The 27195-nt window shown below is 40.7% G+C and overlaps 1 protein-coding gene across 1 annotated transcript in view; it reads left to right on the top strand.

The window, feature by feature from the left end:
* Positions 1-1713: 1713 nt before the first annotated feature.
* The window catches only part of GPR19 (G protein-coupled receptor 19), a 40839-nt gene continuing 15357 nt past the window's right edge, over positions 1714-27195 (top strand). Inside the window, exons 1-3 of the mRNA XM_060658340.3 lie at positions 1714-1837; positions 2922-3010; positions 20452-20608. The gene's annotated coding sequence lies outside the window, so the exon portion shown is untranslated. The remainder of the gene's footprint in view (positions 1838-2921; positions 3011-20451; positions 20609-27195) is intronic.

Below are 27195 nucleotides of genomic sequence, written 5' to 3'. Positions count from 1 at the left end.
CTGCTTTATAGTGTCAGGGTAGTTACAGGACACACTGCCCAGAATACTGCTAAAAAACTTTTTTTGTTTTAAATTGTATGGGTAGCTTTTTCAGCTGCCGATTGTGGAAATTTTGGTAAGTCTATTTCCTGAGTCATGTGACAGACTGAATGGATAACCAACCCACTAATGACTTTCTTTTACTCATCAAAGGATTTTTTTCCGGGAACAAAGATGAAACTTTATGTGACCACTTACCAGTGTTACACTAACATTTTTATCACATGTAAATGAACGAGGAGCCTCAAAGGATTCACAGTTCTTTATCAACTCTTCATCCAATTCCCATACTTAATTTTCATTAGAGCCATCTCATCTAGTGCAATAAAAGTATTCAGTTTGTTTTACAGTTGTTGATTGCCTTGACAAAGTAAGCGAGCCGTCTTTATGACTCAGTCTTAATCATTAAGGTGAACAAAGAATCAATTCACCTTATCTACATTTCTTTTCCTTCATGAAGAAAATGTCAATTCAATCCTGGCTTCAAAAACTGGTTATCACCTTCCTCAACCAAATAAGTGTACTTTTAGATAACAGAGCAGGATTTTGAAGTCACTTCTGACTTTGGCACAAATTTGCTTTAAAAGGTAGAGTATCCAAACTAACAAGATTTACTAAATTTTACTATCATTTTGAACATAGAAAAATCCAGGGGCTAGCTTTTTAAAATGGAGGTTCTATGTGAACCTTGCTGGAAACTGTCCAAAGCCTTCAAAATTTGGCCGCACCTGCACACATCCATACGTTTTTCTCTACTTAATTTCATGCTACCTAAAAATCACACTTTCCTTTCTAGAAATTTTCTTCTGTCCCAAATCCAAGTCTTCAAATTCATCATTTAAAACTTAACAAATAGAGCGCAATAAAGTTGCCAAATTACTAACATCTATGTTTTTATAACAGTTCTAAGATTCGGGTTTAGCTCAATCTACCAGTTATGTAAGTTTGCATCTGAGCACATTAAAATGCATCGTTAGAAATTCTTCCATAAAGATACTTAAAAAAAAAAAAAAAATCAGCTTGCCTGCCTTTTTTTTTTTTTTTCTCCCCAAACAGATCCAGTCATAACATTAAGTTCCACCAGGTCTTCTCATTTTTTTCTTAGTATCACAGACTTCTAAACCATCTGAAACGGATTCCGAAGGGAACTTAAAACCACCTTTTAACATTTGCTTATTGGTTTGTGCTTTTGATGGCTATTGCTTCTAGAGTTACCTCTCTTTTTGGTTTCTAAATTTGCATGGCTGCCTTTTGACTTTGCTTCAAAAGTCAGTCTTAATCCTGAGGCATTGCTCGAGCAAGACGGCCTTGGGGCTAGGTTTATTTGCATCTTTTCCATAACAGAGCCCATATTTTAAATATGTACCTAAATACTACCTGAGCTTTTGGATTTACTGTTGCTGCCTGTCACTTCTTAGTAATGGAGAGAGTGCTGCTGTCACCTTCGTCACGTTCATTCTAAAGCTCTTCCACGACAGGTCTGACAAGGCAAAGATTTCTAACTTTCAGGGTTTTCATTACCGTTCGTATTTTCGCTAGTTTCGGAATTACACTTAAAATGGCCTGTTCTTAACTTCCAGTCCGCCTTCCTGACTGAAAACATGACTTTCAGTATGAATTACAGATCAAGACTAAACGCCGGCGCCCAGGAAGCGGGACAGAGCGGTCGCCCGAGTTGGTAAACAAACGCCGCGCAGGCGCACTGACAGCAGGAGGGTAAAGCGGTGGCCTGGTAGCCAATGGGGGATTTTTCGTATACCGAAAAGAGGAGAAGCAAAACAAAACGCTGCTTCTTGAGGTGATAAACTGGTTGGCTTTTTCTACTTTTATTTATTTCTGGCTTTGGTTCCTGAGTGTCGCAGCCTTGGGGCCTTGCAGAGAATTCCGTAGAATACCTCGACCCCCGAGAACTGCCGCTAGCGTGTCAGCTAGTTATACCGGCTTCATTTGTTCTCGCCGCAGTTTTGATCTTCTGTACACAACACTAATCCACCCGGCTTGGGAGGGTTTAAAAAAAAAAAAAAAAGGCCTCACAACGCCGCACAAAATTTGCTATTCTTGGGCGCTTCCCCAAACAACGCGAGATCTGCCCGAGAGTAAAGCGGCACTTCCAAGGGCACGATTGCGCATGCGCCGGACTAAATCCTTTTTCGCGGGAACAAGGTTTGAAACTTTGAAACTTTCTGTGGGTTAGTAGTAAACCAAATTTGGCCCTCCAGAAAGGTCCGAGGGAGTCAAGCACGCACCGCTATGTTCTTCAAGATTTTGCAGTCATAACTCTGTATGACTGCGTAGTCGTCCCTTCTTTCCCTTGTATATTGGGTGTGAATTCTGTGTGAGAGGAGGGTTTCAGCGAATCCAATAATAAAGGAGTGGGCGTGAGAGAGCGGATCAAGGTTTTAAAATAAGGATGACTTTTATGTGTTTGGAAAGATAACCCGGGGAGCGACTTAAAGGAATAAATCTGAGGGGGCTAAGATTTTTTTTTTTTTTTTTTTTTCTTTACTGGAGCCCATGGGAGACTGCTGAACTGAGGTAATGCAGTGGGAAGGAGACGGGAAAATTTGAGAGGTAAATGAAGGCAGTAACTATACAGCACACGCGAGAGGTGAGACTAGAAAGACAGGACAATTGGCAAGGAGAAGAAGTTTTCCCGAAAATAGTGTGAACCTGTGCATGTTTGTAAACAGGCAGAAATGATGAGGCCGTGATTCGTAAGGTGAAAATTGGGAAGTCCCTAAATGGGTGGAACAAGGAGGATTCTGAAACGCGTAGCTGTGAACAAGGGCTGAGGTTAGGCTTAGACAGAACAGTTAAAGTAACAGGAGTCAGGAATTTGGGAACTGTCTTGAGAGAACTGACTAATCTTACCTCTTTCTCAGGATACATGGGACACCTGCACAAGCATTGGATTTTTGTCCTGCAACGTCTGAAAGCTACCACGCAGACACCTGCAGGACTCTCTCTCCCAGTAAGTCCCCTGGTCCCTGCCACCTCCCACCCACCCTGTATGTCAGCCGGGATGCAATGTGGATTTCGTGGAGTGACACGGTGGAATGGAAGTACTTCAATAAAGAAGTAGACCCCTGTTGGGGTGCCTGGGTGGCTCAGTTGGTTGAGCGTCCAACTTCAGCTCAGGTCATGATCTCACGGTTCGTGGGTTCGAGCCCCGTGTCAAGCTCTGGGTTGACAGCTCAGAGCCTGGAGCCTGCTTCAGATTCTGTGTCTCCCTCTTTCTCTGCCCCTCCCCCGCTCATGCTTTGTCTCAAAAATAAATAAAAAAACATTAAATTAAAAAAAAAAAAAAAAAAAAAAGAAGTAGACCCCTGTCAAGGAGCTCTCCCTTGGAGCACTTCACCTCATTTTGGCAGCTTAAAGTATAGCCTAGTAGCTGGGCTATATGTATGCAATTCATGGAAAAATGTTCCAAGAAAAATTCATGGATGCAATAGAATAGTATTTCTGGGATAAAGCCTGGGTGTCTTATTTTAGGGAGTGGGATCATCCAGCTGTAGGAGGCATTGACATCTCAGTATGGTGTCACAGAAAGTGTGTGGAATTGGAAATCGGACCTGGGGTTTGCCTTAGTCGGTTATGCAACCTCCCTGTGCCTCAGTTTCCCTATTTGTAAAATAAGAATAACAGTGCCTACCTCATAGGATGATTGTAAAGATGAAATGAGGTACTGTTGAGATGGCTGCATGAATTACTATACAGAACATATGTAATTTATGATCATCAAATGAGAATTTCTTCCCTGAGCCTCCCACATTTATGCATGTCATCTACCCCTCAAATATGGAAGCCCTATGTAGCATTGGGCCATCTGTATTTAAGAGAGGTTCTCTATGTTGCTTTCACATTAGAATCATCTGGGGAGGTTTAAAAAAATCCCGAGGCTTCATTCTAGACCAATTATAAATCAGAATCTCTGGTAGTGGGGTCTGGACATCAGTACTTTTTAAAGCTCTTCATTTTGCTACTAAAGTTAAGAACCACTGCTTTAAGGGGCACCTGGGTGGCTCCGTCAGTTGGGCGTCTCACTTTGGTTCAGGTCATGGTCTTGTGATTTGTGGTTTTGAGCCCCACGTTGGGCTCTGTGCTAATGGTTTGGAGCCTGGAGCCTGTTTCAGAGTCTGTGTCTCCCTCTCTCTCTGTCCCTCCCCCACTTGCACTCTGTCTCTGTCTCTCTCAAAAAATAAATAAACATTAAAAAAGAAAAGAACCGCTGCTTTAAGAGTTCTCTCTAGAAGAAGAAGAAAATTAGACTTGTGGTTTAAGACTACCCATCTGTATAGCTATATATTTGAAAAATTTCTAGAGGAATAAAGGCTAGTGCTTGAGATGGGCAAATGAGTAGGGCATAGTGAGCTATATTCAGGAAAGAGGACACTATGAGAAGAGTATGGTAAGCATCTTGATTTGGGGAGAGGAAAGTGATGAGGTCAATAATATAGGCCCCAGGAATAAATGGGTCTTGCTGTAGAGAGAGAGGACTTCGAGCCTCCCAAATTGATTTTTTGATCTAGGACAGGCAACGCAGATGATGATGTCTTTATTGCTTTACCTTGTGGTAAATCTTGGGCTGATGTCTGTAGTGGGGTGGGGTTACCTTCCTGACTCTGCTCCATTAGTTCGGGGTCGGGGGGGCATCATGGCCTCACTGAAGTGTATGATGTGAAGGTGCATGTGGGGAAGTATGCAGCAGGCCATTGGCCATGAATCCTATCAGGGTTGTGGCTGCTTTGACTACACAAGTAGTTTTGTTGGTAGTAACAGATGACAAAGGTGAGATGTAAGCCTATTTTTGTAGCCTTTTAGTGAATAGAAAATCACTTGGAACAGGAGGGATGGCATGTCTGGGTCAAGAATTTGAGCTTCTAAGAGATAAGTGACTTTTTAGTAGGACAACTCTTGCTTCTAGGGATATAAGTGATTCAGAAGTTGAAACCACCTTATTACTTCAGTCTTTGGATGGCTAACTCCAAATGTAGCAGTAATGGCCAGAAATATCTTCTGCCACATAAGGTAACCTGTCTTTAATCGGGTCCCTTTTCTTGAGAAGCACATTCGTTTGTCTAGTCATTTGCAAGAACATTGGGGAAATGGCTCAACATTATTGGCTAGGTAAGGAGAGAAGGGAGTCAGAGACTCTCCAGGGGTCAATAGAGGTTATGAAGCAGAAGCGAGGAGTGGAATGGGGTAGGAGGATAGGGAACTCTGGTTAAGGAGGGAAGTATGTTGAAAGTTAGAAATAGAAAAATCCCAAGCAGTGACAGTTTAGTCCAACTGTTATAAAAATATGTGAAGGGGCACCTGGGTGGCTCAGTCGGTTAAGCGTCCAACTTTGGCTCAGGTCATGATCTCATGGTTCGTGGGTTTGAGCCCTGCGTTGGGCTCTGTGCTGACAGCTCAGAGCCTGGAGCCTGCTTTGGATCCTGTGTCTCCCTCTCTCTGTCCCTCCCCCACTCATGCTCTGTCTCTGTCTCTCAAAAATAAATAAACATTAAAAAAAGTTTTTTTAAATATATGAAAATAGGAGTGCTACCTACCTGAGATTCTATGACAAGAAATACCACAGACAGACCACTCGGTAGGGCTTCCGCAATTTATATGGGGGTGAGAATGGATTAGAGTACTCTGGAATGCTCACTATTATCAAGGGCATAAAAAGGCAAGGTGGTGACTGGGAAAGGGGTCTCAAAAAGGATATTTGAGTGAAGTTCTTGGAATGCCGCTAGACAAACAAATCAGGGAGAGAGATGTGGCACACTCTTACCCAAAATGTAAGCTTCCCTATCTGTAGCAGGCACAAACAGGGGGGAGGGGGAAAGCCTGGACTTTAAGTTAAGGGGCAAATCGTGACTAATATACAGGACTGGATATTTTAATTGCTATTTTTACCTAAAAGTGAGCAGAAAAAGGATGGGACTGCCCAGGTTTTCTTTTGGGGATGGGAGAAGACCCAACCCCTGCAGAGTGTTTTTAGACGGACAGTGGAGAATAAAAATTAAGTTGTCTTAAGTCAGTCCCCAAAAGTCATGTTTGTTCAATGTGCTGGAACATTATTGTTGAGCACCTACTTTGCTTTTAGATTTTTATTTTTTTAATTTTATTTAAATCCAAGTCAGTTAACATACAGTGTAATAATGGTTTGAGGAATAGAATTTAGTGATTTATCACCTACATATAACACCCAGTGCTCATCCCAACAAGTGCCCTCCTTAATACCCATCACTCATTTAGCCCATTCCCCCCACTCAACACCCCTCCAGCAACCCTCAGTTTGTTCTCTGTATTTAAGAGTCTCTTATGGTTTGCCTCCCTCTCTGTTTTTATCTTATTTTTCCTTCCCTTCCCCTATGTTCATCTGTTTTGTTTCTTAAATTCCACATATGAGTGAAATCATATATTTGTCTTTCTCTGACCAACTTATTTTGCTTAGCATAATATGTTCCAATACCATCCATGAAATGGTATGATTTCATTCTCTTTGGTCGCCAAGTAATATTCCATTGTATATATACCACATCTTCTTTATCCACTCATCAGTCAGTGGACATTTGGTCTCTTTCCATACTTTAGCTATTGTCAATAGTGCTGCTATAAACACTGGGGGGGGGGGGGGTGTGCCCCTTCAGATCTGCATTTTTATATCCTTTGGATAAATACCCTGTAGGGCAATTGCTAGGTCATAGGGTAGCTCTGTTTTCAATATTTTGAGGAATCTCCATACTGTTTTCTAGAGTGGCTGCACCAGTTTGCATTCCCACCAGCAGTGCAAAAGTGTTTCCTTTTCTCCACATTGTCACCAACGTCTGTTGTTTCTTGAGTTGTTAATTTTAGCCATTCTGACAGGTGTGGGGTGGTAACTCATTGTGGTTTTGATTTATATTTTCCTGATGATGAGTGATGTTGAGCATCTTTTCATGTGTCTGTTAGCCATCTGGATGTCTTCTTTGGAAAAGTGTCTGTTCATGCCTTTTGCCCATTTCTTCACTGGATTATTTGTTTTTTGGGTATTGAGTTTGATAAGTTCTTTTAAAAAAAATTTTTTTAACGTTTATTTATTTTTGAGACAGAGAGACACAGAGCATGAACAGGGGAGGGTCAGAGAGAGAGGGAGACACAGAATCTGAAACAGGCTCCAGGCTCTGAGCAGTCAGCAGAGAGCCTGACGCAGGGCTCGAACTCATGGACCACGAGATCATGACCTGAGCTGAAGTCGGGCGCTTAACCGACTGAGCCACCCAGGCGCCCCAATGAGTTTGATAAGTTCTTTATAGATTTTGGATACTAATTGTTTGTCTGCCATGTCATTTGCAAATATCTTCTCCCATTCCATCAATTGCCTTTAAGTTTTGTTGATTGTTTCCTTCTCTGTGCAGAAGCTTTTTTATCTTCATGAGGTCCCAGATAGTTCATTTTGCTTTTGTTTCCCTTGCCTCCAAAGACATGTCTAGTAAGAAGATGCTGTGGCTGAGTTCAAAGAGGTTGTTGCCTGTTTGAAGTCTGGAATTGTTTTGCCTTCAGCTTTGTTTTTCTTTTTCAACATTACTTTGGCTATTCGGGCTCTTTTGTGGTTCCGTACAAATTTTAGGATTGTTGTTTTAGCTCTGTGAAGAATTCTTGTGCTTTTTTGATAGGGTTTCCATTGAATGTGCAGTATAGACATTTTAACAATATTTGTTTCTCCAGTCCATGAGCATGGAATGTTTTTCCATTTCTTTGTGTGTTCTTCAGTTTCTTTCATAAGCTTTATATAGTTTTCAGCATACACATCTTTTACCTCTTTGGTTAGGTTTATTCCTAGGTATTTTATGGTTCTTGGTGCCATTGTAAATGGGATTGATTCCTTGATATCTCTTTCTGTTGCTTCACTATTAGTGTATAGAAATGCAACCAATATCTTTACAATGATTTTATATCCTGTGACTTTGCTGAATTCATGTATCGGTTCTAGCAGTTTTTTTGTGAAATCTTTCAGGTTTTCCATGTAGAGTATCATGTCATCTGTGAGGAGTGAAAGTTTGACTTCTTTGCCAATTTGGATGCCTTTTATTTTGTTTTGTTGTCTGATTGCTGAGGCTAGGACTTCCAACACTATGTTAAACAATAGTGGTGAGAGTAGACATCTCTGTCATGTTACCGATCTCAGGGGGAAGCTCTCAGGATGTTATTAGCTGTGGGACTTTCATATATGGCTTTTATGATGTTAAGTTATGTACTTTCTATCCTGACTTTCTTGAGGGTTTTTATTAAGAAACGATGCTGTATTTTGTCAAATGCTCTTTCTGCATCTATTGACAGGATCATATGGTTCTTATCCTTCTATTAATGTGATGTGTCACGTTGATTGATTTGCGAATATTGAACCAGCTCTGCAGCCCAGGAATGAATCCTACTTGATCTTGGTGAATAATTTTTTTAATATACTGTTGAATTTGATTTGCCAGTATCGTGTTGAGAATTTTTGCATCTGTGTTCATCAGGGATATTGGCTGTAATTCTCCTTTTTAGTGGGGTCTTGTCTGGTTTGGAAATCAAGGTAATGCTGGCTTCATAGAATCAATCTGGAAGCGTTCCTTCCGTTTCTACTTTTTGGAACAGCTTGAGAAGAATAGGTATTAATTCTGCTCTAAATGTCTGGTAGAATTCCCCTGTGAAGCCATCTGGCCCAGGACTTTTATTTGTTGGCAGATTTTTGATAACCTATTCAATTTCTTCGCTGGTTATGGGTCTATTCAAATTTTCTATTTCTTCCTGTTTGAGTTTTGGTAGTGTGTGAGTGTCTAGGAATTTGTCCATTTCTTCCAGGTTGTCCAGTTTTTTGGCATATAATTTTGCATTGTATTTTCTACTAATTGTTTGTATTTCTGAGGTGTTCGTTGTAATCTCTCCTGTTTCATTCATGATTTTATCTATTTGGGTCCTCTCTCTTTTCTTTTTGAGAAGTTTGGCTAGGGGTTTATCAATTTTGTTTATTCTTTCAAAAAACCAGCTCTTAGATTCATTGATCTGTTTTTTGTTTTTGGATTCTATGTTGTTGTTTATTTCTGTTCTGATCTTTATTATTTCTCTTCTGCTGGCTTTGGGCTTTCTTTTCTGCTTCCTCCTTTAGGTGTGAAATTAGGTTCTGTATTTGGGACCTTTGTTACTTTTTTTTTATTAACATTCATTTTTGAGAGACCGAGAATGCGAGTGGGGGAGGGGCAATGAGAGAGGGAGACACAAAATCCAAAGCAGGCTCCAGGCTCTGAACTGTCAGCACAGAGCCCGATGTAGGGCTCAGACTCACACACCGTGAGATCGTGACCTGAACTAAAGTCGGACACTTAACCAACTGAACCACCCAGGTGCCCCAGAACCTCTCTTACTTCTTGGATTGCAGTGTATCTTAGGCCTGCCTGTGCTGCATCCCAAAGGGTTTGGACTGTTGTGTTTTCATTTTCATTTGTTTCCATATATTTTTAAAATTATTCTTTAATTTCCTGGTTGACCCATTCATTCTTTAGTAGGATATTCTTTAACCTCCATGTATTTAGGGGCTTTCCAAATTTTTTCTTGTGGTTGGTTTCAAGTTGTGATCTGAAAATATATATAGTATGATCTCAATCCTTTTATATTTGTTGAGGGCTGTTTTGTGACCCAGTATGTGATCTATTTTGGAGAATGTTCCATGTCACTTGAGAAGAATGTGTATTCTGCTGCTTTTGGATGGAAAGTTGTGAATATATCTGTTAAGTCCATCTGGTCTAATGTGTCGTTCAGGACTGTTGTTTCCTTATTTATTTTTCTGCCTACGTGATCCGTCCATTGTTGTAAGTGGAATATTGAAGTCCCCTACAATCACTATTATTATCTATACATTTATTTATGTTTGTAATTAACTGATATATATATTTGGGTGCCTCCATGTTGGGGATGTAAACATTTACAATGGTTAGATCTTCTAAATGGATAGACCCCTTAATTATGATATAATGCCCTTCTTCATCTCTTGTTACAATCTTTGTTTTAAAGTCTAGTTTGTCTGATATAAGTATGGCTATTCTGGCTTTCTTTTGCTGTCTAGTAGCATGATAGTTCTCCATCTCCTCACTTTCAATCTGCAGGTGTCCTCAGGTGTAAAATGAGTCTCTTATAGGCAGAATATAGATGGATCTTGTTTTTTTATCCATTCTGATACCCTATGTCTTTTGATTGGGGCATTTGGTCCATTTACATTCAGGGTGATTATTGAAATACATGGATTTAGTGTCATTGTGTTATCTGTAGGTTTTGTGCTTGTGGTGATATCTCTGGTCCTTTGCAGCATTCCACTCACAGAGTCCCCCTTAGGATCTCCTGCAGGGCTGGTTTAGTGGTCGCGAACTCCTTCAGTTTTTGTTTGGGAAAGTCTTTATCTTTCCTTCTATTTTGAATGGCAGCCTTGCTGGATAAAGGATTAAGTATGTTGAATATTTCCTGCCACTCCCTTCTGGCCTGCCAAATTTCAGTGGACAGGTTTGCTACTACCCTTATGTATCTATCCTTGTAGGTTAAGGCCCATTTGTCCCTAGCTGCTTTCAGAATTCTCTTGTTATCTTTGTATTTTGCCAGTTTCAGTATGATATGTCATGGTGTTGACCTTTTTTTGTTGTTTTCGAAGGGAGTTCTCTGTGTCTCTTATACTTGGATGCCTGTTTCCTTCCCCAGATTAGGAAAGTTCTCAGCTATAATTTGTTCAAATAAACCTTTTGCCCCTTTCTCTCTTCTTCTAGAACTCCTATGATATGGATATTATTTCATTTCATTGAATCGCTTAGGTCTCTAATTCTCCCCTTATGGTGTAGTAACTTCCTTTCCCTCTTTTTTTCAGCTTCATCATTTTCCATAATTTTATTTTCTATTTCACCTGTTCTCTCCTCTGCTTCTTCTGTCCTCACTGTCACTGCACCTAGTTTATTTTGCATCTCATTTATAGCATTTTTTAATTCATCATGACTATTTCTTAGGTCTTTGATCTCTGCAGCAATAGATTCTCTGCTGTCTTCTATGATTTTTCCAAGCCCAGCTATTAGTCTTATGACTGTTATTCTAAATTCTTGTTCAGATATATATTTTATATGTTTTAAGCAATTCTCTGACTGTCATTTCTTCCTGGAATTTCTTTTGAGGAGAATTCTTCTGTTTCATCATTTTGGCTAGTTTTCTGTCTTTTACATGCTTTAATAGCTTGTTATATGTCCTGCACCTGCAAGTAATACTATATTAAAAAGGGGTCATACACTGTCCAGGGCTTGGAACTTCAGGAAGTATTTTTGGAGTGTGTCAGTGCTCTCTGTTGTTGTGTATTGCCTGCTCTATCCCACTGGTCAGTCTTCTACAAAGCTCCTCCTTACTCGTAGTAGTGGATTGTTTAGACTTTCCACCAGGTATGCTTTAATTTTTTGTTGAAGTAACTCTGGAAAAAAAGGAACGGGCGGGGGACCTGATCTCATACGAGGAGAAAAATGAAAGGGGCAAAAAAAAAAAAAAAAAAAAAAAAGACCAAGCAGAGAATCAAAGAAACTTTAAGGCTTAATCCAGAGAAAGGAAAATAAAGAAGGAGGTATAGAAGAGGTATAAAGGAATAGAGTAAAAATGCCTGATTAAAAAAACCAACAAAGAGAAAGAAAAAAAATAAAGAAAAAATATATATAATAAGAATTGACCAAAAATCAAATCAGAAACTATGAGCCTGATTCTAAAGGAAAAAAAAAAAAAAGAAGAAGAGGGTAAAAAGAAAAAGAAGAGAAGGAAAGAAAGAAAAGAGGGAAAAAAAAGAGCAACAGACTAACATACAAAACCACAGGACAGTTGTCTGTTGGTGCCTGAGACCTGCGGCTGTGCTGGTCTGGATGAGATGCTGCTTGGTTTGGGTCAGTGTCAATCTCTCTAGGAAGCAGGTCCCGCCTCCACTGGGGGCTGCTGTCCTGTTCTCTGAAGCCCCACCATGTTGGTAATGGAGATAAAAATGGTAACACCCCAATCTCTCCTCCCCTCACCAGTGTCTCAAACCACATGGTTTAGGCGGTCCTCACAGAGTAGTCCCAGTGGTCAGCCTATCCTGCTCCACAGTCTCCCACACCTCCTAGGCAGTGGGCTGGGATTCAGCACCTGTTTTTAAAGGATCCTGCACCATGCAACCCCGTTCTGGGGTAGCGCTACTCCACTCTCCCAACATGTTGGGTGCCTGCAGACTCTTTGGTCCTTGGCGGGGCAATAACCCCTCTTCCCACAATACTCCAGGAAGGGGATTATTCTCTCCCAGTGTGCCCCTGAGATTGCTACCAAGCTCTGGGGCTGGCTCCCCACCCCTAGGTGTTGTTTGGAGAAAATCGCACACTTTTGAAAATTAGGATCTTCAGCTCCTAAGGCTGTTTACAAAGTAAAGACTGGTACTCTGTATTTCTTGTTCCTCAGTCTGTGATCTGGAGATGTTTTTCTCTCGTCCTAACACACAACCACAATATACAGCTTCTCTTTCTCTCCCCTTTGTCTCTCCACATTAGGGGATCCCTCCCCTCCGTGCTCACTCTGTTATATGTCCCCCAATTCACCTACACGCACCTCTGTCTGGGCAAGCTGTCTCCCTCCACCTGTGGAGATTTTTCTGTCACTCTGCAGATAGATTTCCTGGGTGTTTCAAGTGTTCTGGCCTCAATACAGCTGTGTTTGAGGGACGAGGGAAATCCCAGTCCGCCTACTTCTCTGTCATCTTCTGAAGTCTGTATCATATTTTCTTTATCCATTCATTTATTGACAGACACTGAGATTGTTTCCATATCTTGACTACTGTGAATGATGCTTTGTGAACCTGGAATGCAGTTATCTTTTTAAGATACTGATTTTATTTCCTTTAGAGATAGAGATATTCCCAGAAATGGGATTGCTAGATTATATGGTAGTTTGTTTTTAACTGAAATTGGGTTACTTAGATAGGAACATTGAACTGGTAAGGTTGTGTACATTTCAGAGCCAGCTGGGCCTGTTGGGACCAGCCATTTGGGGGCCAGTAATGCAATGTAAAGCAGGATGAACTGATACCAAAAGAGAAGCAGGTGTGGGGCACCTGGGTGGCTCAGGCAATTAAACATCCAACTCTTGATTTCAGCTCAGGTCATGATCTCACAGTTCGTGAGATTAAGCCCCACATTGAGCTCTGTGCTAATAGCATGGTGCCTGCTTGGAATTTTCTCTCCCTCACACACGTGCACACTCTCTCTTTCTCTCAAAATAAATACATAAATAGGAATTTTAAAAAAGAGAGAAGCAGGTGAACATAGCTGATGATGAGAAAGTAAGAGATGATAGGCATTGTAGCCTCATAGAGAAAGAGGTAGAGTCGGTGCCAGTCTTGGCTCTGACAGCTTTCTGGTCACTTGTTTCAGTCCCGTCTTAGGTCTGTCTTCCTGTTCTAGAATTCCCTACAGTTCTTCTGAGTCTTTATAACCTACTTCCATCGACTTAGCTTTTCTTCCCCCAGACAACACTGTTAAGTGGCTAATTGTTTCTCCCCTTCCTAGTGTCTTGACTTAATGAAACCACATAACTTCTGTATAAGGAACATACACATATGTAGTAGGGACACTTAATTTAACTTATTAACTCAGCTATGCCAAGAAAGAATAGGTATCTTGTTTTTTCCAGAGTTTTCACTTGTGTATTAGTTATCTATTACTATATAACAAAATACCTCAAAACATAGTAACTTGAAACAATAATAAACATCTCATAATTTCCGTGGGTCAGGAATTTGGGAGCAACTCAGCTGAGCAGTTCTGGCTTCGGGTGTCAAACATGGTTGCAGTCCTAATATTGATGAGAACTGCAGTCACCTGACTAGGGCTGGAGGATCTGCTGCCATGGCAACTCACTCATGGTTGCTTCTTGGTGCTGGTTGGTGAGAGGCCTGTTTTCCATATGTGGGCCCCTTCATAAGATAGCTTGAATGTCCTGACATGGTAGCTGGCTTCCTCCAGAATGAACAGTCCAAGAAGTTAGCGAGCCAGGCAGAAACTATCCTTATTATGACCCGGCTTTAGAAGGTACATAGAATCCCTTCTGCCACATTCTTTTCATTGGAAATAGGCTACTAAGTCAGGTCCACATTCAAGGGGAGTAGTATTAGGTATCACCATTTGAAGGGAGTCCTATCATATTTTAAAACCATTGTTAGGTTACAGGGAAAAAAAAACCCTAAGTGTCTAATTCAGTCTCAGATATAGTTCAATTTCATTGAACAATTCCTTTAAGTAGTATAAGTCTCCTTTGGATAGAATATGTTTCATGTTTCACAATGCCTTCCAAGGAGGTCCTGCATCTTCTCTGAAGATAACATCCATTTGTATGGGGGGTGGGGAAAGGTAACGTACACATTCTTGTGGAATTGATGAGAGATGGAATCCCCTGGCTTCATTCTGGATCTAGAGTATGCACTGGCAGTTTTCTGGCATGATGTCCCTTGTTGGCCTGATCACCGGGGAATCTGCTGGCCTGTGATGCTGAAGCCTGGAGCTGGTGAATTCATGGCCCATTTTTGGCTTCAGGCAAAGTTCCCAGGGAGTACTGTCTACCTCCCCAAGCTTCTTCTTGGCCCATGCTATGGAATCACCTCATCTGTCCATGGTAGCCCCCTGGCTGTTAGTTCAGCATCCATGCTTCAAGGGAATAGGAACAGCTTGCGATAGTTGACTGCTCTATCTCTGTCTGACTACACTGTTGGAGACTTGCCATTGGCCCAAATAGCTATGGAAAGTGCAGAGTGTGGTATGAGGGACCTGGGCAGTGGTCCCCAAAGAGGAGCAACGGTAGAGATCCTCTCAACATGGAGGCAATTCACTGTGGTATGCAGAATAAGGGCTCCCTAATGATGTCCATGTCCCAACCCCTAGAACCTGTGAATATGTTACCTTACAAAGCAAAAGGGACTTTGTAGATACAATTAGGTTAAGGACCTTGAAAGGGGAGATTATCTGAGTGGGCCCAATCTAATGACATTGGTCCTTAAAAGAACCTTTTCAGTCTGAGGTCAGAATCAAAGGGAGATGTGACTGTGGAATAATGGTTAGAGAGGTACAAAGTTGTTGGTTTTAAAGATGGAGTGAGAGGGCTACGAGCCAAGGAATGTGGGGGGCTGGAAAAGGTAAGGAAATAGATTCTGTCTCTGTAGCCTCCAGAAAGGAATGCAGCCCTGCCATCACCATGATTTTAGTCCAGTGAGACCCATGTCAGATTTCTAAGCTATAAAACTTTAATATTTGTGTTGTTTTAAGCCACTAAGTTTGTGATAATTTGTTATAGCCACAGTAGAAAATGAGTACACTCATATCCAACTTCGTCCTAGAAAGAGGTCAAGTCCAGTTTTCTGACTGCTTTATTCTCCTTTATCTCACTTTCTTTCTCACTAAACCTGACCTGGAAAGGGACAGACTCCATGTGGCATGTCCTTGTTCTAGCATAGAACAGTATTTATTACTTTTTCATTCAGATGACAAAGTTTAAGTACAATAAACACCCATACACTCTTCCCCTAGATTCACCAATTGTATTGTTTTGCCATATTTTCTCACACTTTCTGTATATATACATACATATATTTTCTTGTTGTTGAACTATTTGAAGGTAACTTGCATTCGTCTTGACACTTTATCCTGAATACTTAAGCATTTCCTAAGAATAAAAAAATTCTCCTATAAACCATTTCCTACACCTAATATAAATAACAATTCTGTGATGTCATCTAATATCCATTTCACAATGGAAATTTCACCAATTGTCCCCAAAATATTTTTAATTAATTAATTAATTTTTATTAGAGGAAGAGAATGGGAATGGAGAAGAAGGGCAGAGGTAGAGAGAGAGAAAGAAACTCAAGCAGTCTCCACACTAAGCAATCATGACCTGAGCTGATATCAAAAGTCAGATGCTCAAGCTGACTGAGCCACCCAGATGCCTCCCAAAAATATTTTATAGCTACTTATTTCCATTCTCTCTCCCTCCCCAGTCAGCACGTCAGCAAATCATATCCTTTGCAACTGTGGTCTTTAGTCTCTTTTAATCTGTAACAGCACACCCTTCAAGCAGCACACCTGTTTTGTTTTTGTTTTTGTTTTTATTTCTTTTGAGAGAGAGCGTGTGTGCACAAGCAGGGAAGGGGCAGAGAGAAAGAAAGACAAAATCCCAAGCAGACTCTGTACTGAGCCCGATATGGGGATGGAACTCATGAACTATGAGATCATGACCTGAACCAAGATCAAAAGTTAGATGCTTAACCGACTGTGCCACCCAGGTGCCCCTGTTTTATTTTCATTTCATGACATTGACTTTTGATAAGTCTAGATAAGTTCCCTTGTAGAATAGTCTGTATTCTCGATTTGGCTGATTATTTCCTCATAACATCTTATGACTTGTTCTCCAACGCCTGCCCTTTAAAAAAAACTAGACGCTATGAATAGAAGTTTGTTTAGATTCAGGTTGAACATTTTATGAAAGAGTACTTCATTAGTAATATTGGGTAGTTCACATTGCTTCATGTTGGCACATAATTGCAAGTTGTTTGGTGGCATAGTCAAGATGGTGACCAACCCCCCCCCCCCCTTCCAGAATACATTTGCCTTTGCAGTTTGCAAATCATCTACAAACAATCTGTCCTCATTTAATAGTTTGAATACCCATTTTGGTCCTTTACTGAATAGGTTATTTCATTGAGGGCTGCTCCTAACTATTATACTTTGCATTCATTAGCTGGCATTCTTTTGTAAAAAGAGCTTTATTTTAAGAAAACTATTTAAAAAATTTTTTTTAATGTTTATTTTTGCTAGGGAGAGAGAGACAGAGTGAAAGCAGGGGAGGGGCAGAGAGAGACACACACACACAGAATTGGAAGCAGGCTCCAGGCTCTGAGCTGTCAGCACAGAGCCTGACACAGGGCTCAAACTCACAAACCGCGAGATCATGACCTGAGCTGAAGTTGGATGCTTAACTGACGGAGCTACCCAGGTGCCCCTTAAGAAAACTATTTTAGGGGCGCCTGGGTGGCGCAGTCGGTTAAGCGTCCGACTTCAGCCAGGTCACGATCTCACGGTCCGTGAGTTCGAGCCCCGCGTCAGGCTCTGGGCTGATGGCTCAGAGCCTGGAGCCTGTTTCCGATTCTGTGTCTCCCTCTCTCTCTGTCCCTCCCCCGTTCATGCTCTGTCTCTCTCTGTCCCAAAAATAAATAAACGTTGAAAAAAAAAAAAATTTAAAAAAAAAAAAAAAAGAAAACTATTTTAATAAATCTCTCAGACAGTTGGACAGTAGTTTGCTTTCGATTTGGTTTAAAGCAATCAGAAAGTTCATGATTTTTTTTAAGTTTATTTTTATTTATTTTGAAAGAGAGAGAGCATGCAAGCAGGGGAGAGGCAGAGAAAGGGAGAGAGAGAATCCCAAGCAGGCCCTGTGCTATCAGCACAGAGCCCAATGCAGGGCTTGATCCCACAAACCATGAGATCATAACCTGAGCCAAAATCAATTGTTTGATGCTTAACTGACTGAGCCAGGTGCCCTGGTCTCAAATAATTTAAAGCAATCTTTTTAATTTCTCCTGTCAGAGGCCCTTAGTAGTGAATCACCTTGCAATCAATTGACAAGTAATTTTAGTCTAGTCCATTATTCATGATGCAGAATAGTATAGTATAGTGTGCCTGCTCTGGAGTCAGATTAAATAGTTCCAAATCCTTATTCCCACGCTAAGTAGCTGTGTAGTTTGGAGCACATTACTTATCCTCTTTAAGCCTCAGTCACTTCTATAAAACAAGAAAGTCTATAAGAGTACCTGTCTCTGGGGCGCCTGGGTGGCGCAGTCGGTTAAGCGTCCGACTTCAGCCAGGTCACGATCTCGCGGTCCGTGAGTTCGAGCCCCGCGTCAGGCTCTGGGCTGATGGCTTGGAGCCTGGAGCCTGCTTCGGATTCTGTGTCTCCCTCTCTCTCTGCCCCTCCCCCGTTCATGCTCTGTCTCTCTCTGTCCCAAAAATAAATAAAAAACGTTGAAAAAAAAAATTTAAAAAAAAAAAAGAGTACCTGTCTCATGGTTTGGGAGGAGGATTAAATGACATGTACTAAATAACTGGGACATGTTAAACATTAGCTGTTTTTCTTGTTGTTCTCATTATTGTTATTGACTAAGAAAAGATAGATGATATCTAAGTCACCGTCCTGCTGGCTTTCTAAGAATTTCTTCAAACACCTATCGGCTTTCCTGATAAATGAATTTTCTGAAAGCTTACAAGCATTAGAATTAGCCAAGTTGAAATTCTCCGTCTTATTTAGAAAAACTGGAATTAACCTGGCTCTTCTCCTAAAATAAAAGAAGTAAATACATCTTAAGCTGTGAATGTTGAGCCAGGAAGGAATTTTGATTTCTTGAAATTATACTCCAGCTTCCTTGTGCAGCCTCTTTTTTTTTTTTTTTTTAACAGAGTTTGCATTCCTGCACATTAGAAGTATTTCTGCCAGGGTGCCTTGGTGGCTCAGTCGGTTAAGCATCTGGCTTCGGCTTGGGTCATGGTCTCACGGTTTATGGGTTTGAGCCCTGCATCAGGCTCTGCACTGACAGCTTGGAACCTGGAACCTGGTTCGGATTCTGTTTCGCCCTCTCTCTCTGCCCCTCCCCGCTCACACTCTGTCTCTCTTTCAAAAATAAACATTAAGAAAATTTTTGAAAGTATTTCTGCCCCCCAAGATAAATATCTAGAATTGCCATGGTAAGGACTCTGAGTTAGAAACAATCAGTTATATGCCAGCCTAATGACATAAACGTAGAGCTTGCTTAAATTCCTGGTGGAGGTAGCCCAAATTCTATCCAAAGGATTGACTTTAATCAAATTTATTTTTATTTAATATCATTCAGCAACTCACATTCAAAAATATTTGTGCTTTCTCCTATAACATTGTAAAACATTCACAAATTGTTCCTTGTGTCAACAATCAGGTGTGGTTGTAAAGTTAAGGCTGTTAGGACTTAAGATGAATGGCTTCGTAAAAATCAGAAGTCCCAACCTGAGAAAAATATAGATTCCTGTGTCCTTCGCCCAACTCTGTGATGGCACTCCACAGTCACCCTGTGAAGCTGGCATTTTCATTCAGTTGCACCTAAATAGATTTTTAGGGAAAAAAGCAGAGGAGTATGGAGGGAGTTAGCATCACAGTGTCCATACTAATTTCTAGAATCCTTTTAGGATTTAGGGTCAGCAACAATTTAATAAGGAAAGGGCCCATTAGGTAAATTTGGCTCTGAAAATGCTAATTGAAAGTCCTCCTCAGCAATTCAGTCCTTTTTCCTCTTCCTTTCTTTAGTCAGCAGGGTCCCATGGTGACCGGTTCTGAAAGAAATCATCCCCTTCAGCTGTTACCTAGCACCATGGCAACAGGGACGTCAGCAAAGCAGGATAGACCCTGCACAAAAACAGTTTCTACTAGGCTTCCTCCCTGCTTCTCTAATTCAACCCTGCCTGAGGCCTAGGAATGGGGCTAAGGACATCTTGATATACACACTTAAGAAATCCTGTGTGTTTCTGTGTTTTATTTTGTCTTGTTCATGAGCATAGATATATGAGTGTATAGTAAACTATGTTATGAGAATTTCCCCTCCCCCTAAAACATGGAGCATATCTAAAGGGTGGGGATGGGTGATGGGATGGCAACAGGGAGGTAGGTACGCATGGGATGGTCTTTGTAATGATATGTAAAAATTGTATTTATAAAGTAGCAATAAATTGATAGTAGGAAACATCAGGACCCTAAATATGTGGTCTGACTTATATTTAGACACAAGACCTCAGGGAAATATTTTTAAAATATTTTTATTTACCTGAGAGTGAAGTAGACAAATGGCTTTAATGAACGCCAAAGGGGGTGCAATGCTGTCCTTGGTGCTGAACACTCAGTTGTCTCAGTTATGCTAAGTGGGTTCCAGACGGAGGTTAAGGAACACCTTGTCACATTAGGGTATTGATAATAAGAAAGAAAGGGGCTGGGAAGAAAGCATCATTTCCCTCACTACCAAGCAACTCTGAATGTCCATAATAAAACGTTCAGATGAGAAATAAAACAAAAAAAGAAAGTGGAGAAGGCTGGAGGTTTGGTTGAGTCTTTTCCTTTTCATATGGAGATTTTTGGTCAGAGCCAATCAGGTCGGAGATTTCTGCTGCTTTGCTCCTGAAAGGAAAAGTGGGGGAAGGGAGATAGAAGATGGCCACATTCCCCCCTTGAACCACATGATCCATTTCCCATGTGACACATTCCAGAGCCTTGGAAAGGATAAGGGAGGGGCACCAAGAGAGTGGGGCTGGGGGCGGGAAGATGGTTTAACCGTCAACCCAGTACAGCGTCATCTTGTCTTCTTACCAGGAAGCAGGCTACGAGCCAAGGGGAAGGCAGAGGACAGAAATGAATGTGTTCCCAAGCTTTCCTGGTGGTTTATGGAATTCTCCAAACTCCTATGCAAGGGTTATGCCTGACGGAGAAGACCAAAGGAGACCATCCCTGAAATCAAGTCCAGATGAAGGTATGCGCTAGGGATCCTGTGGTATCGCGGCTGAAATTTGGCTTAGAGAACATAATACCTTCTTTTTTCCAGGCAATTTAGAGATTTTTGTCATGGCTTAGATGTTGGTTAGGGGCTTTAGATTTGTTGCAGGTTTAGAAAAGATGCCTAGATAGTTCTGTAAAAGGAACAATTTACCAGAGTAAGTGCCTGTTGAAGAAAAATTGATGGAAATTTTGTACAATGATAATTAGTAAAACAAAGTACTAATTGATGAAAACGATTTTTTCTTTGAGTCCTGGAAAGAAGAAAAAAATAATATTACTGAAATCAACTAGATTTCATTGTCATGGCAATAAAATCTTGTTTCCTCCCTTGCTTATTCTGTGCCCATGTTCCCAGAGGTTATTGGCAGTGGCTTAGGGAGCCTGAGCAGGCAGGCGTGCTGTTTCTTTGTGCTGTGCAATTGTCTTCCTTCTGATGTTCCTGATACAAGGAGAGCTTATGATTATTTCCAGCTCTGGTTTTAGATAGTAGAGTGCTACTGACTTCCAAATCTTACAGAATAGCCATCAATAAGGCTCCCAGGAAGTTCTCAAAGGAATCTTCTAAAGTTACAGGCTAAAATAATCTGCTATGTACTTAAATCTTGGTATCTTTGACCATTTCTACCTAGCACAAAGAGGGAAGTTAGCAAATTTAAATTTTATTTCATCTTTTAAAAAATACTTACAAAGTTATTGCTATGTGCAAGACATCATTCTAAGCACAAATAATCAGTCATTTAATCTTTATAATAACCCTCTGAGGGAGGTATTATTAGTACCCACATTTTGGTAATGAAGAAACTAAGGCACAGAGAAATCAGGGAATATTCCCAAGATCATACAGCTAGCAAACCCTAGAAATAGGGTTTGGAACCAAGGAAATTGACCCCAGAGTCCATGATTTTTAACTACTAAACTATGCTTCTTTCCTGCTTGTGTTATTTCAAATGATGTCAACAGTTGATTTGGCTACAAATTTTGTTCAGCTGATGCTACTAGAAGATCAAATTAGCTTGCCTGGCTAAAATAGATCCCCGGTGGAATCTATATTTAATCTTGAATTATCCCAATAGTCATATTCTATACTCCCAAATAACCAGTAAGTAATTGCCTGTTCTTCTCTTCCCTTTTTGCTGTATAGATATTTGGTAGTAAAGTACTGTGTTACTATGGTGACCAAATGATGTCTAAAGGCAAAAAAAATCTAGAATTACCTCATGGTTGATTTTTTTTTTTTTAATCGAACTGAACATATTTTCATCCTCTGAACCTAGTAATAAGACCAGTCTAAACATGTTATCTTTAAAAGGACTTAACTTGGTTTTCAAAATAAAACAAAGAGATTAAAAACTTTAGAAATTATGACCACAAACTACGGTATCAAACAGACTAGATTTATTGCTTTAAAATAATATTATCATACTTCAAGGTAATAACAGATCACTCTCTTTACAAATTATTTTAGGTTTTTAAGGGAAAAATAAGTTTTTCCCTTAACTCTTAGAAATTTCTGAAATATAAAGATTTCCTCTTTTTGTCTGTGTAGTTTCCCTTTTGGCTCTTGACAGTAAATGATGACTGATCTCATACTTCTGTGCTATGGAAAAACTACGAGCAGTTACTAGGTCAAAGATACAAAGAGGAAGAGAAGGGATAGAAATCTAAAATTTGTAAAATTCTTCACTAAATGAGGTATTCCCCTTCAGGGTTTCATCGAAGAATACTTTGAAGAGTGATTGTGTCTCCTACGATACTGAACTTTAGTCCTTTATATTAAGCCTTGGATCCCTGCTAAAATCTATGTTTCCCTGGGACAAGTACCACTTTTACACTATTATAGTCATCTAAAATGAGCTCCTTGAGTAAAGGGATCGTATCTTCCATCACTGGGTTTCTGGCACTTAGCACCAGGCCTGGTTTATGGTAAGCTCACACTATATATTTGCGAAAGCTCTGGAAGCTTTCTGCTGGAGCCAGTTTAGGGGCCCACGTCTATTTTATGCTGCATGTGCTTGTAGAGAGGACAGTGAAGAGGTGAATGTGTAGTGGGAGAGAACTTAGCAACTACATATAGTCAAAACTATGCCTGTAATTTATATACGCTAGTCAGGCTGACCCTGAAGCAGTAGCACACTAGAGTTCAAGAAGTATTCATAAATTCCTACCTGGGGATATCCAATCCCCCTGACATTTTATTTATTTTTAGAATGAGGTTCTCCTGATATTTTTATTTGTGTCTAGATATAGAGGCACCCTAATGGTCTCATTTTACTCTGATGCTTTGCCTGGCATCATCTCCCAACACTGAAATAGTTTATCTTGGGTTGAGGCTGAATGTGATGAGAAGGTCAGTTCCTGCCCCAGGCAGGCCTCTCCTAATCAGCTGTGGCTCCCTGTCCCCAGAACACTTAGCCAAGAGCTCACACGACTATAGGACTCCTCCCCCAGAGAACCCTGGGATCTTTAGTGTCAGAGTAGATTGGAGCCACAGTACTTTTCCCAAACCATGGCAGTTAGGACTTGAGTGCAAAAGATTGTCTCAGGTTATCTTGAAATTTTGCTTAGGATTTGATTTCAAGTTAGCAGGATAACTAGGGTTTAAACAGTCATCCCTCTTGGAGTACCTGCCTGGCTCAGTTGGTAGAGAATGGAATTCTTGATCTCAGGGTCATGAGTTTGAGCCTCATGTAGGGAGTGGAGATTACATTAAAAAATAAAAATAAGATAAATAAAATAGTCACCCCTCTTTATAATATTCAGAGACATATCCTATTGTTCCCATCTAATTCAGTCATTAAGGAGAGGAAGAAAAGGGTTTGTGGATAAACTTCTCCTCCTTACCGCCTTACCTCCGGTGTTACCTGCTGAGTGAGTTGTGCAGAAGAAAAGCTGTGCTGGAAGCACTGTACAGCCAGGCAAGTGCAGCATGCCCACCACACTCATGCAGGGCTTCTCAGGTAGGCAGGGCTGGTGTGCTCGAGAGGCTTAGGTTTGGAAACCTAGCTGGGCTTCCTACTCATCCCTCTCAAGTCTACCAGCTCTACTCTCCCAGCTGAACAGGAGAAGGTGGAACAGAGAGACAAAGCAGAGAGGCTTCCCCTTAGGGAGAGGCCTTGCCAACCTGGAGGCTAGGAATGGAAGAGGAAATAGGAGGAGGGACACTGAGCCTGGGTGAAGGATATGAGAAAGTGAGACCGGGGCCCTGCCTTTCAGTCACAGTAACTTGCCCACTGCTCGTAAACCCTGCCAAATGAGTCAGGCCCTGCCAGCCAAATTACTGAATCCTTTCCTAGCATATGTGTATATAGGGAAGGGGAAGGAATAGAAGGACGAACCAGAATGTGGATGCAGCGTCTCCTTTATGAACCAAGGCCAAAAATGACACGAGATGGGAGGTCGTCTCTCTAAGAGGACAGTTTAAAAAGCAAAAGAGGCGTTAGCATGATGAATATATTTTCCTGTTTATGGAGTCATTTTTCCCTGGCTAAACTTTTAAAGCAGTCATCTCATGGAACCTCTCATTCAGCATACTTTCCTAGGCACTGGATGTCTGTCATGTGTAATCCTGATACAGACTCTGTGACATAGGTTATTAGCCCCAATTTCTGATCAGGAAATTGAAGCTCATAGAGATGGACTAACCTGCCCAAAGTCCCACGCAGCAGATAGAGCCAGGATCTGAATTCTGTCCTCTTTCCGCCATATCACAAGTAAAGTTCTTTCCTCTGCATTCTTTAAAAATATAGTATATGTTTTTGGATATTAGGTTAATATAAATACAGTTCTAGGAAATTTGGAAAACATGAAAACTGTAGAACTGTAATGAAAATAAAAATCAGTCATGACCTTGCCACCTGGAAACAACCCTTGTTACAATTTTGTTATATTTCTTCTCAGTCTTTCTCAATACATACAGTGATAACAGAAGTCAGTGTTTGTTGAACACTTGCTTTGTTCCAAACATTGTTCTTAGCTCCTTTCCTGCATCATTTATTTTATTCTCACAACAAATCAATAAGGTGGGTACCATTATTATCCTAATTTTATTGGTAAAAAGCACTCAGTAAGGACAAAAATGTTAAGTAACTTGGTAGAGGCTACATAGGTATTGAGTGATCTGAAACCCAGGCAGGTTGCTTTATAGCAGGGTTTCTCAACCTCAGCACTATTGGTTTTTGGGGCCAGCTAACTCTGTGTTTGTGGAGGGCTTTCCTACATTATTTTAGAATGTTTAGCAGCATACCTGGCCTCTACCTACCAGATGTCAGTAACACCCTCCTCCCCCAATTGTGACATCAAGAATGTCTTCAGACATTGCTAAATGTCCCCTGGGAGGCAGAATTAACTGTGAACCACAGCTCTAAGAGCCCATGCTCCCAATCACCACATTATACAGCCTCTTCATATTTGAAATGTGTGAAGAGTCATTTTCTTCCACATCTAAGGAATGTAACACAACTTCCAAGTTTGGGCATAGCCTATGAAACCTTTTAGAATGTCAGTGGCTTTATAGATCATGGGTAGGAGATTAGTTACTTCCAGAAAAATGCTCATTGGTAGACTTTTATAACAGGTTTATCATATCCCCACCATTGCCCCGTTGGGAGAATAACTATGTTTTTCTTCCTTATAGTCTTTTCTCTGGTTCTCTGTGACAGGCACCCTTAGCCTTCAAGAATTCAGATTTCAGGGGCACTTCGTTGGCTCAGTTGGTTAAGTGTCCGACTTCTGTTCAGGTCATGATCTTGCAGTTCGTGAGTTCGAGCCCCGCATCTGTGCTGACAGCATAGAGCCTGCTTGGGATCCTCTGTCTCCCTTTCTCTCTGCCCCTCCCTGCACATGCTCCCTGTCTCTTTTTCTCTCAAAAGTAAGTAAAACATTTAAGGAAAAAAAGAACAAAAGAATTCAGATTTCAGGTGTACATTTACAGTATATAGCATGCTCTTATCAACTATGGTGTCAAAATATATGCCAAGCAAAGGATATCAGTTGCAAATAATTGCTTGCTAATGTATCAAATACCAAGATTTGCCAGTGATTAATTTTTTAAATTAATTAGAATAAATTTAAGGATATCTACACAATTATTTTCTTTTCCACATGATTTCTTAGTTGAAGACTCAGTTTTGGAGTTATAGGTCAGGCTCGTAGAGTTGCACATAATTCTGGATACATCTGTAGGGGTGTGTCACATGTAAAAACACATTTGTCACATCTGTCTCTGAGGAAGAAGAGCTAAAAATGATTGGTGTAGGTGACTTGGGTCAACCATGGCTGATGTACAGAGAGGATTAAAGTATGAACCAATGAGAAATGATAGCATCGTTTTAACTTATAAAATGTCTAAAAATATATGGTACCAAAATATATATTAACCATGTGAAAAAAAGCAAATACATGTCAAACATATTTTCAGTGACAGCTGGCTACATATAGTTGCATAATTTGTCCATGAAGAATGCACATTAATGCAAATTCAAATCTAAGTTCTGCTCCATGAACTTACAGGTTTGCTTTCTTGGAAAAACCCTGATTGAGGACAAAATTTACCCAGAGTGTTGATATTAATTTGATGTGAGACAGAATATAAATGCTTCTGAAAAACAGAGTTCTTAGTAACTCTGTTCAGTGTTTGCACTCAGTTCTTAAGGAAAACCATCTTCTTTTCAAATGACTGTAAATCGCATCTACTGTATCGTTCTGTGCTTTGAGTGTAATGCGTCTGGTCTTTGCCTCCTCCTCCTTTCCTGAGTTTCACTAGAGATTTTGATACTGAAATCCAGGCTTGGAAATGAAACTGAACGCTTACCTCCAGAACAACTGCTCGCCTCTACTTTAACTCAGTGAGCACACAGCAGCTATTCAAAAACCATTTGCTGCAATGAATTACATTGAATTTGGGGAGGTGCAAATCCCTTGGCCAAATTGTTTCCTTCAGAATTCGAAAGACTCCATACTGGGAAGAGAGGTGTGGGAAATTGGTAGAGGATGCTAGTAAGTTCTTCTCCCCTCTGAGAAGCTTGGTTTAGATAGAATGGAAGGCAAACACATGTGGCAGGTCCTCCCTGACCCATCACTTCTTGCAGGGAATCTTCAAGAGGTTGCTGGCTCTTCCAGGATAATTATTGGGGCACCTGGGGGTGGCAGGGGCAGGGTGCTTAGCTGGCCCATAGGGGAAATTCATCTCTTCTTTGGAGACCCATACTGTTCTTGGTTATCAGAAGCTCACAGAAGCCTCAGCAGCCCTAACCAACTTCCCTCTCCTCCCATCAAAATGCCCTCTTGGGATGAGCTCTCTGCCGGGTGAAAGTAGTGGGTTATATATTAAATGAATGTGTGTTGTTCCTTGAAACATCTATCAGTTTTAGTTCATTACACTAAAAGGAACTTAGAAATCATCTAGGCCAACTCATTGATATTGCAGACATGGAAATGGAGAGTCAGAGAGATTGATTTACTTAAGGTCCTTACAGGGATCTAAAAATAAGACCTGTTTCTCATGACTTTCTGTTCAGTGCTTGTGATCAGAATCAGAGCCCTGGTTTTAGTCCCTGGTCCAAT

This window comes from Panthera onca, chromosome B4 (genome assembly GCF_046562875.1).
Source record: "Panthera onca isolate mPanOnc1 chromosome B4, mPanOnc1 haplotype 2, whole genome shotgun sequence".
NCBI classification, from domain to species: domain Eukaryota; kingdom Metazoa; phylum Chordata; class Mammalia; order Carnivora; family Felidae; genus Panthera; species Panthera onca.
The sequence above is the reverse complement of the archived record's forward strand: the minus strand, read 5'-3'. Positions and strand labels throughout refer to the sequence as shown.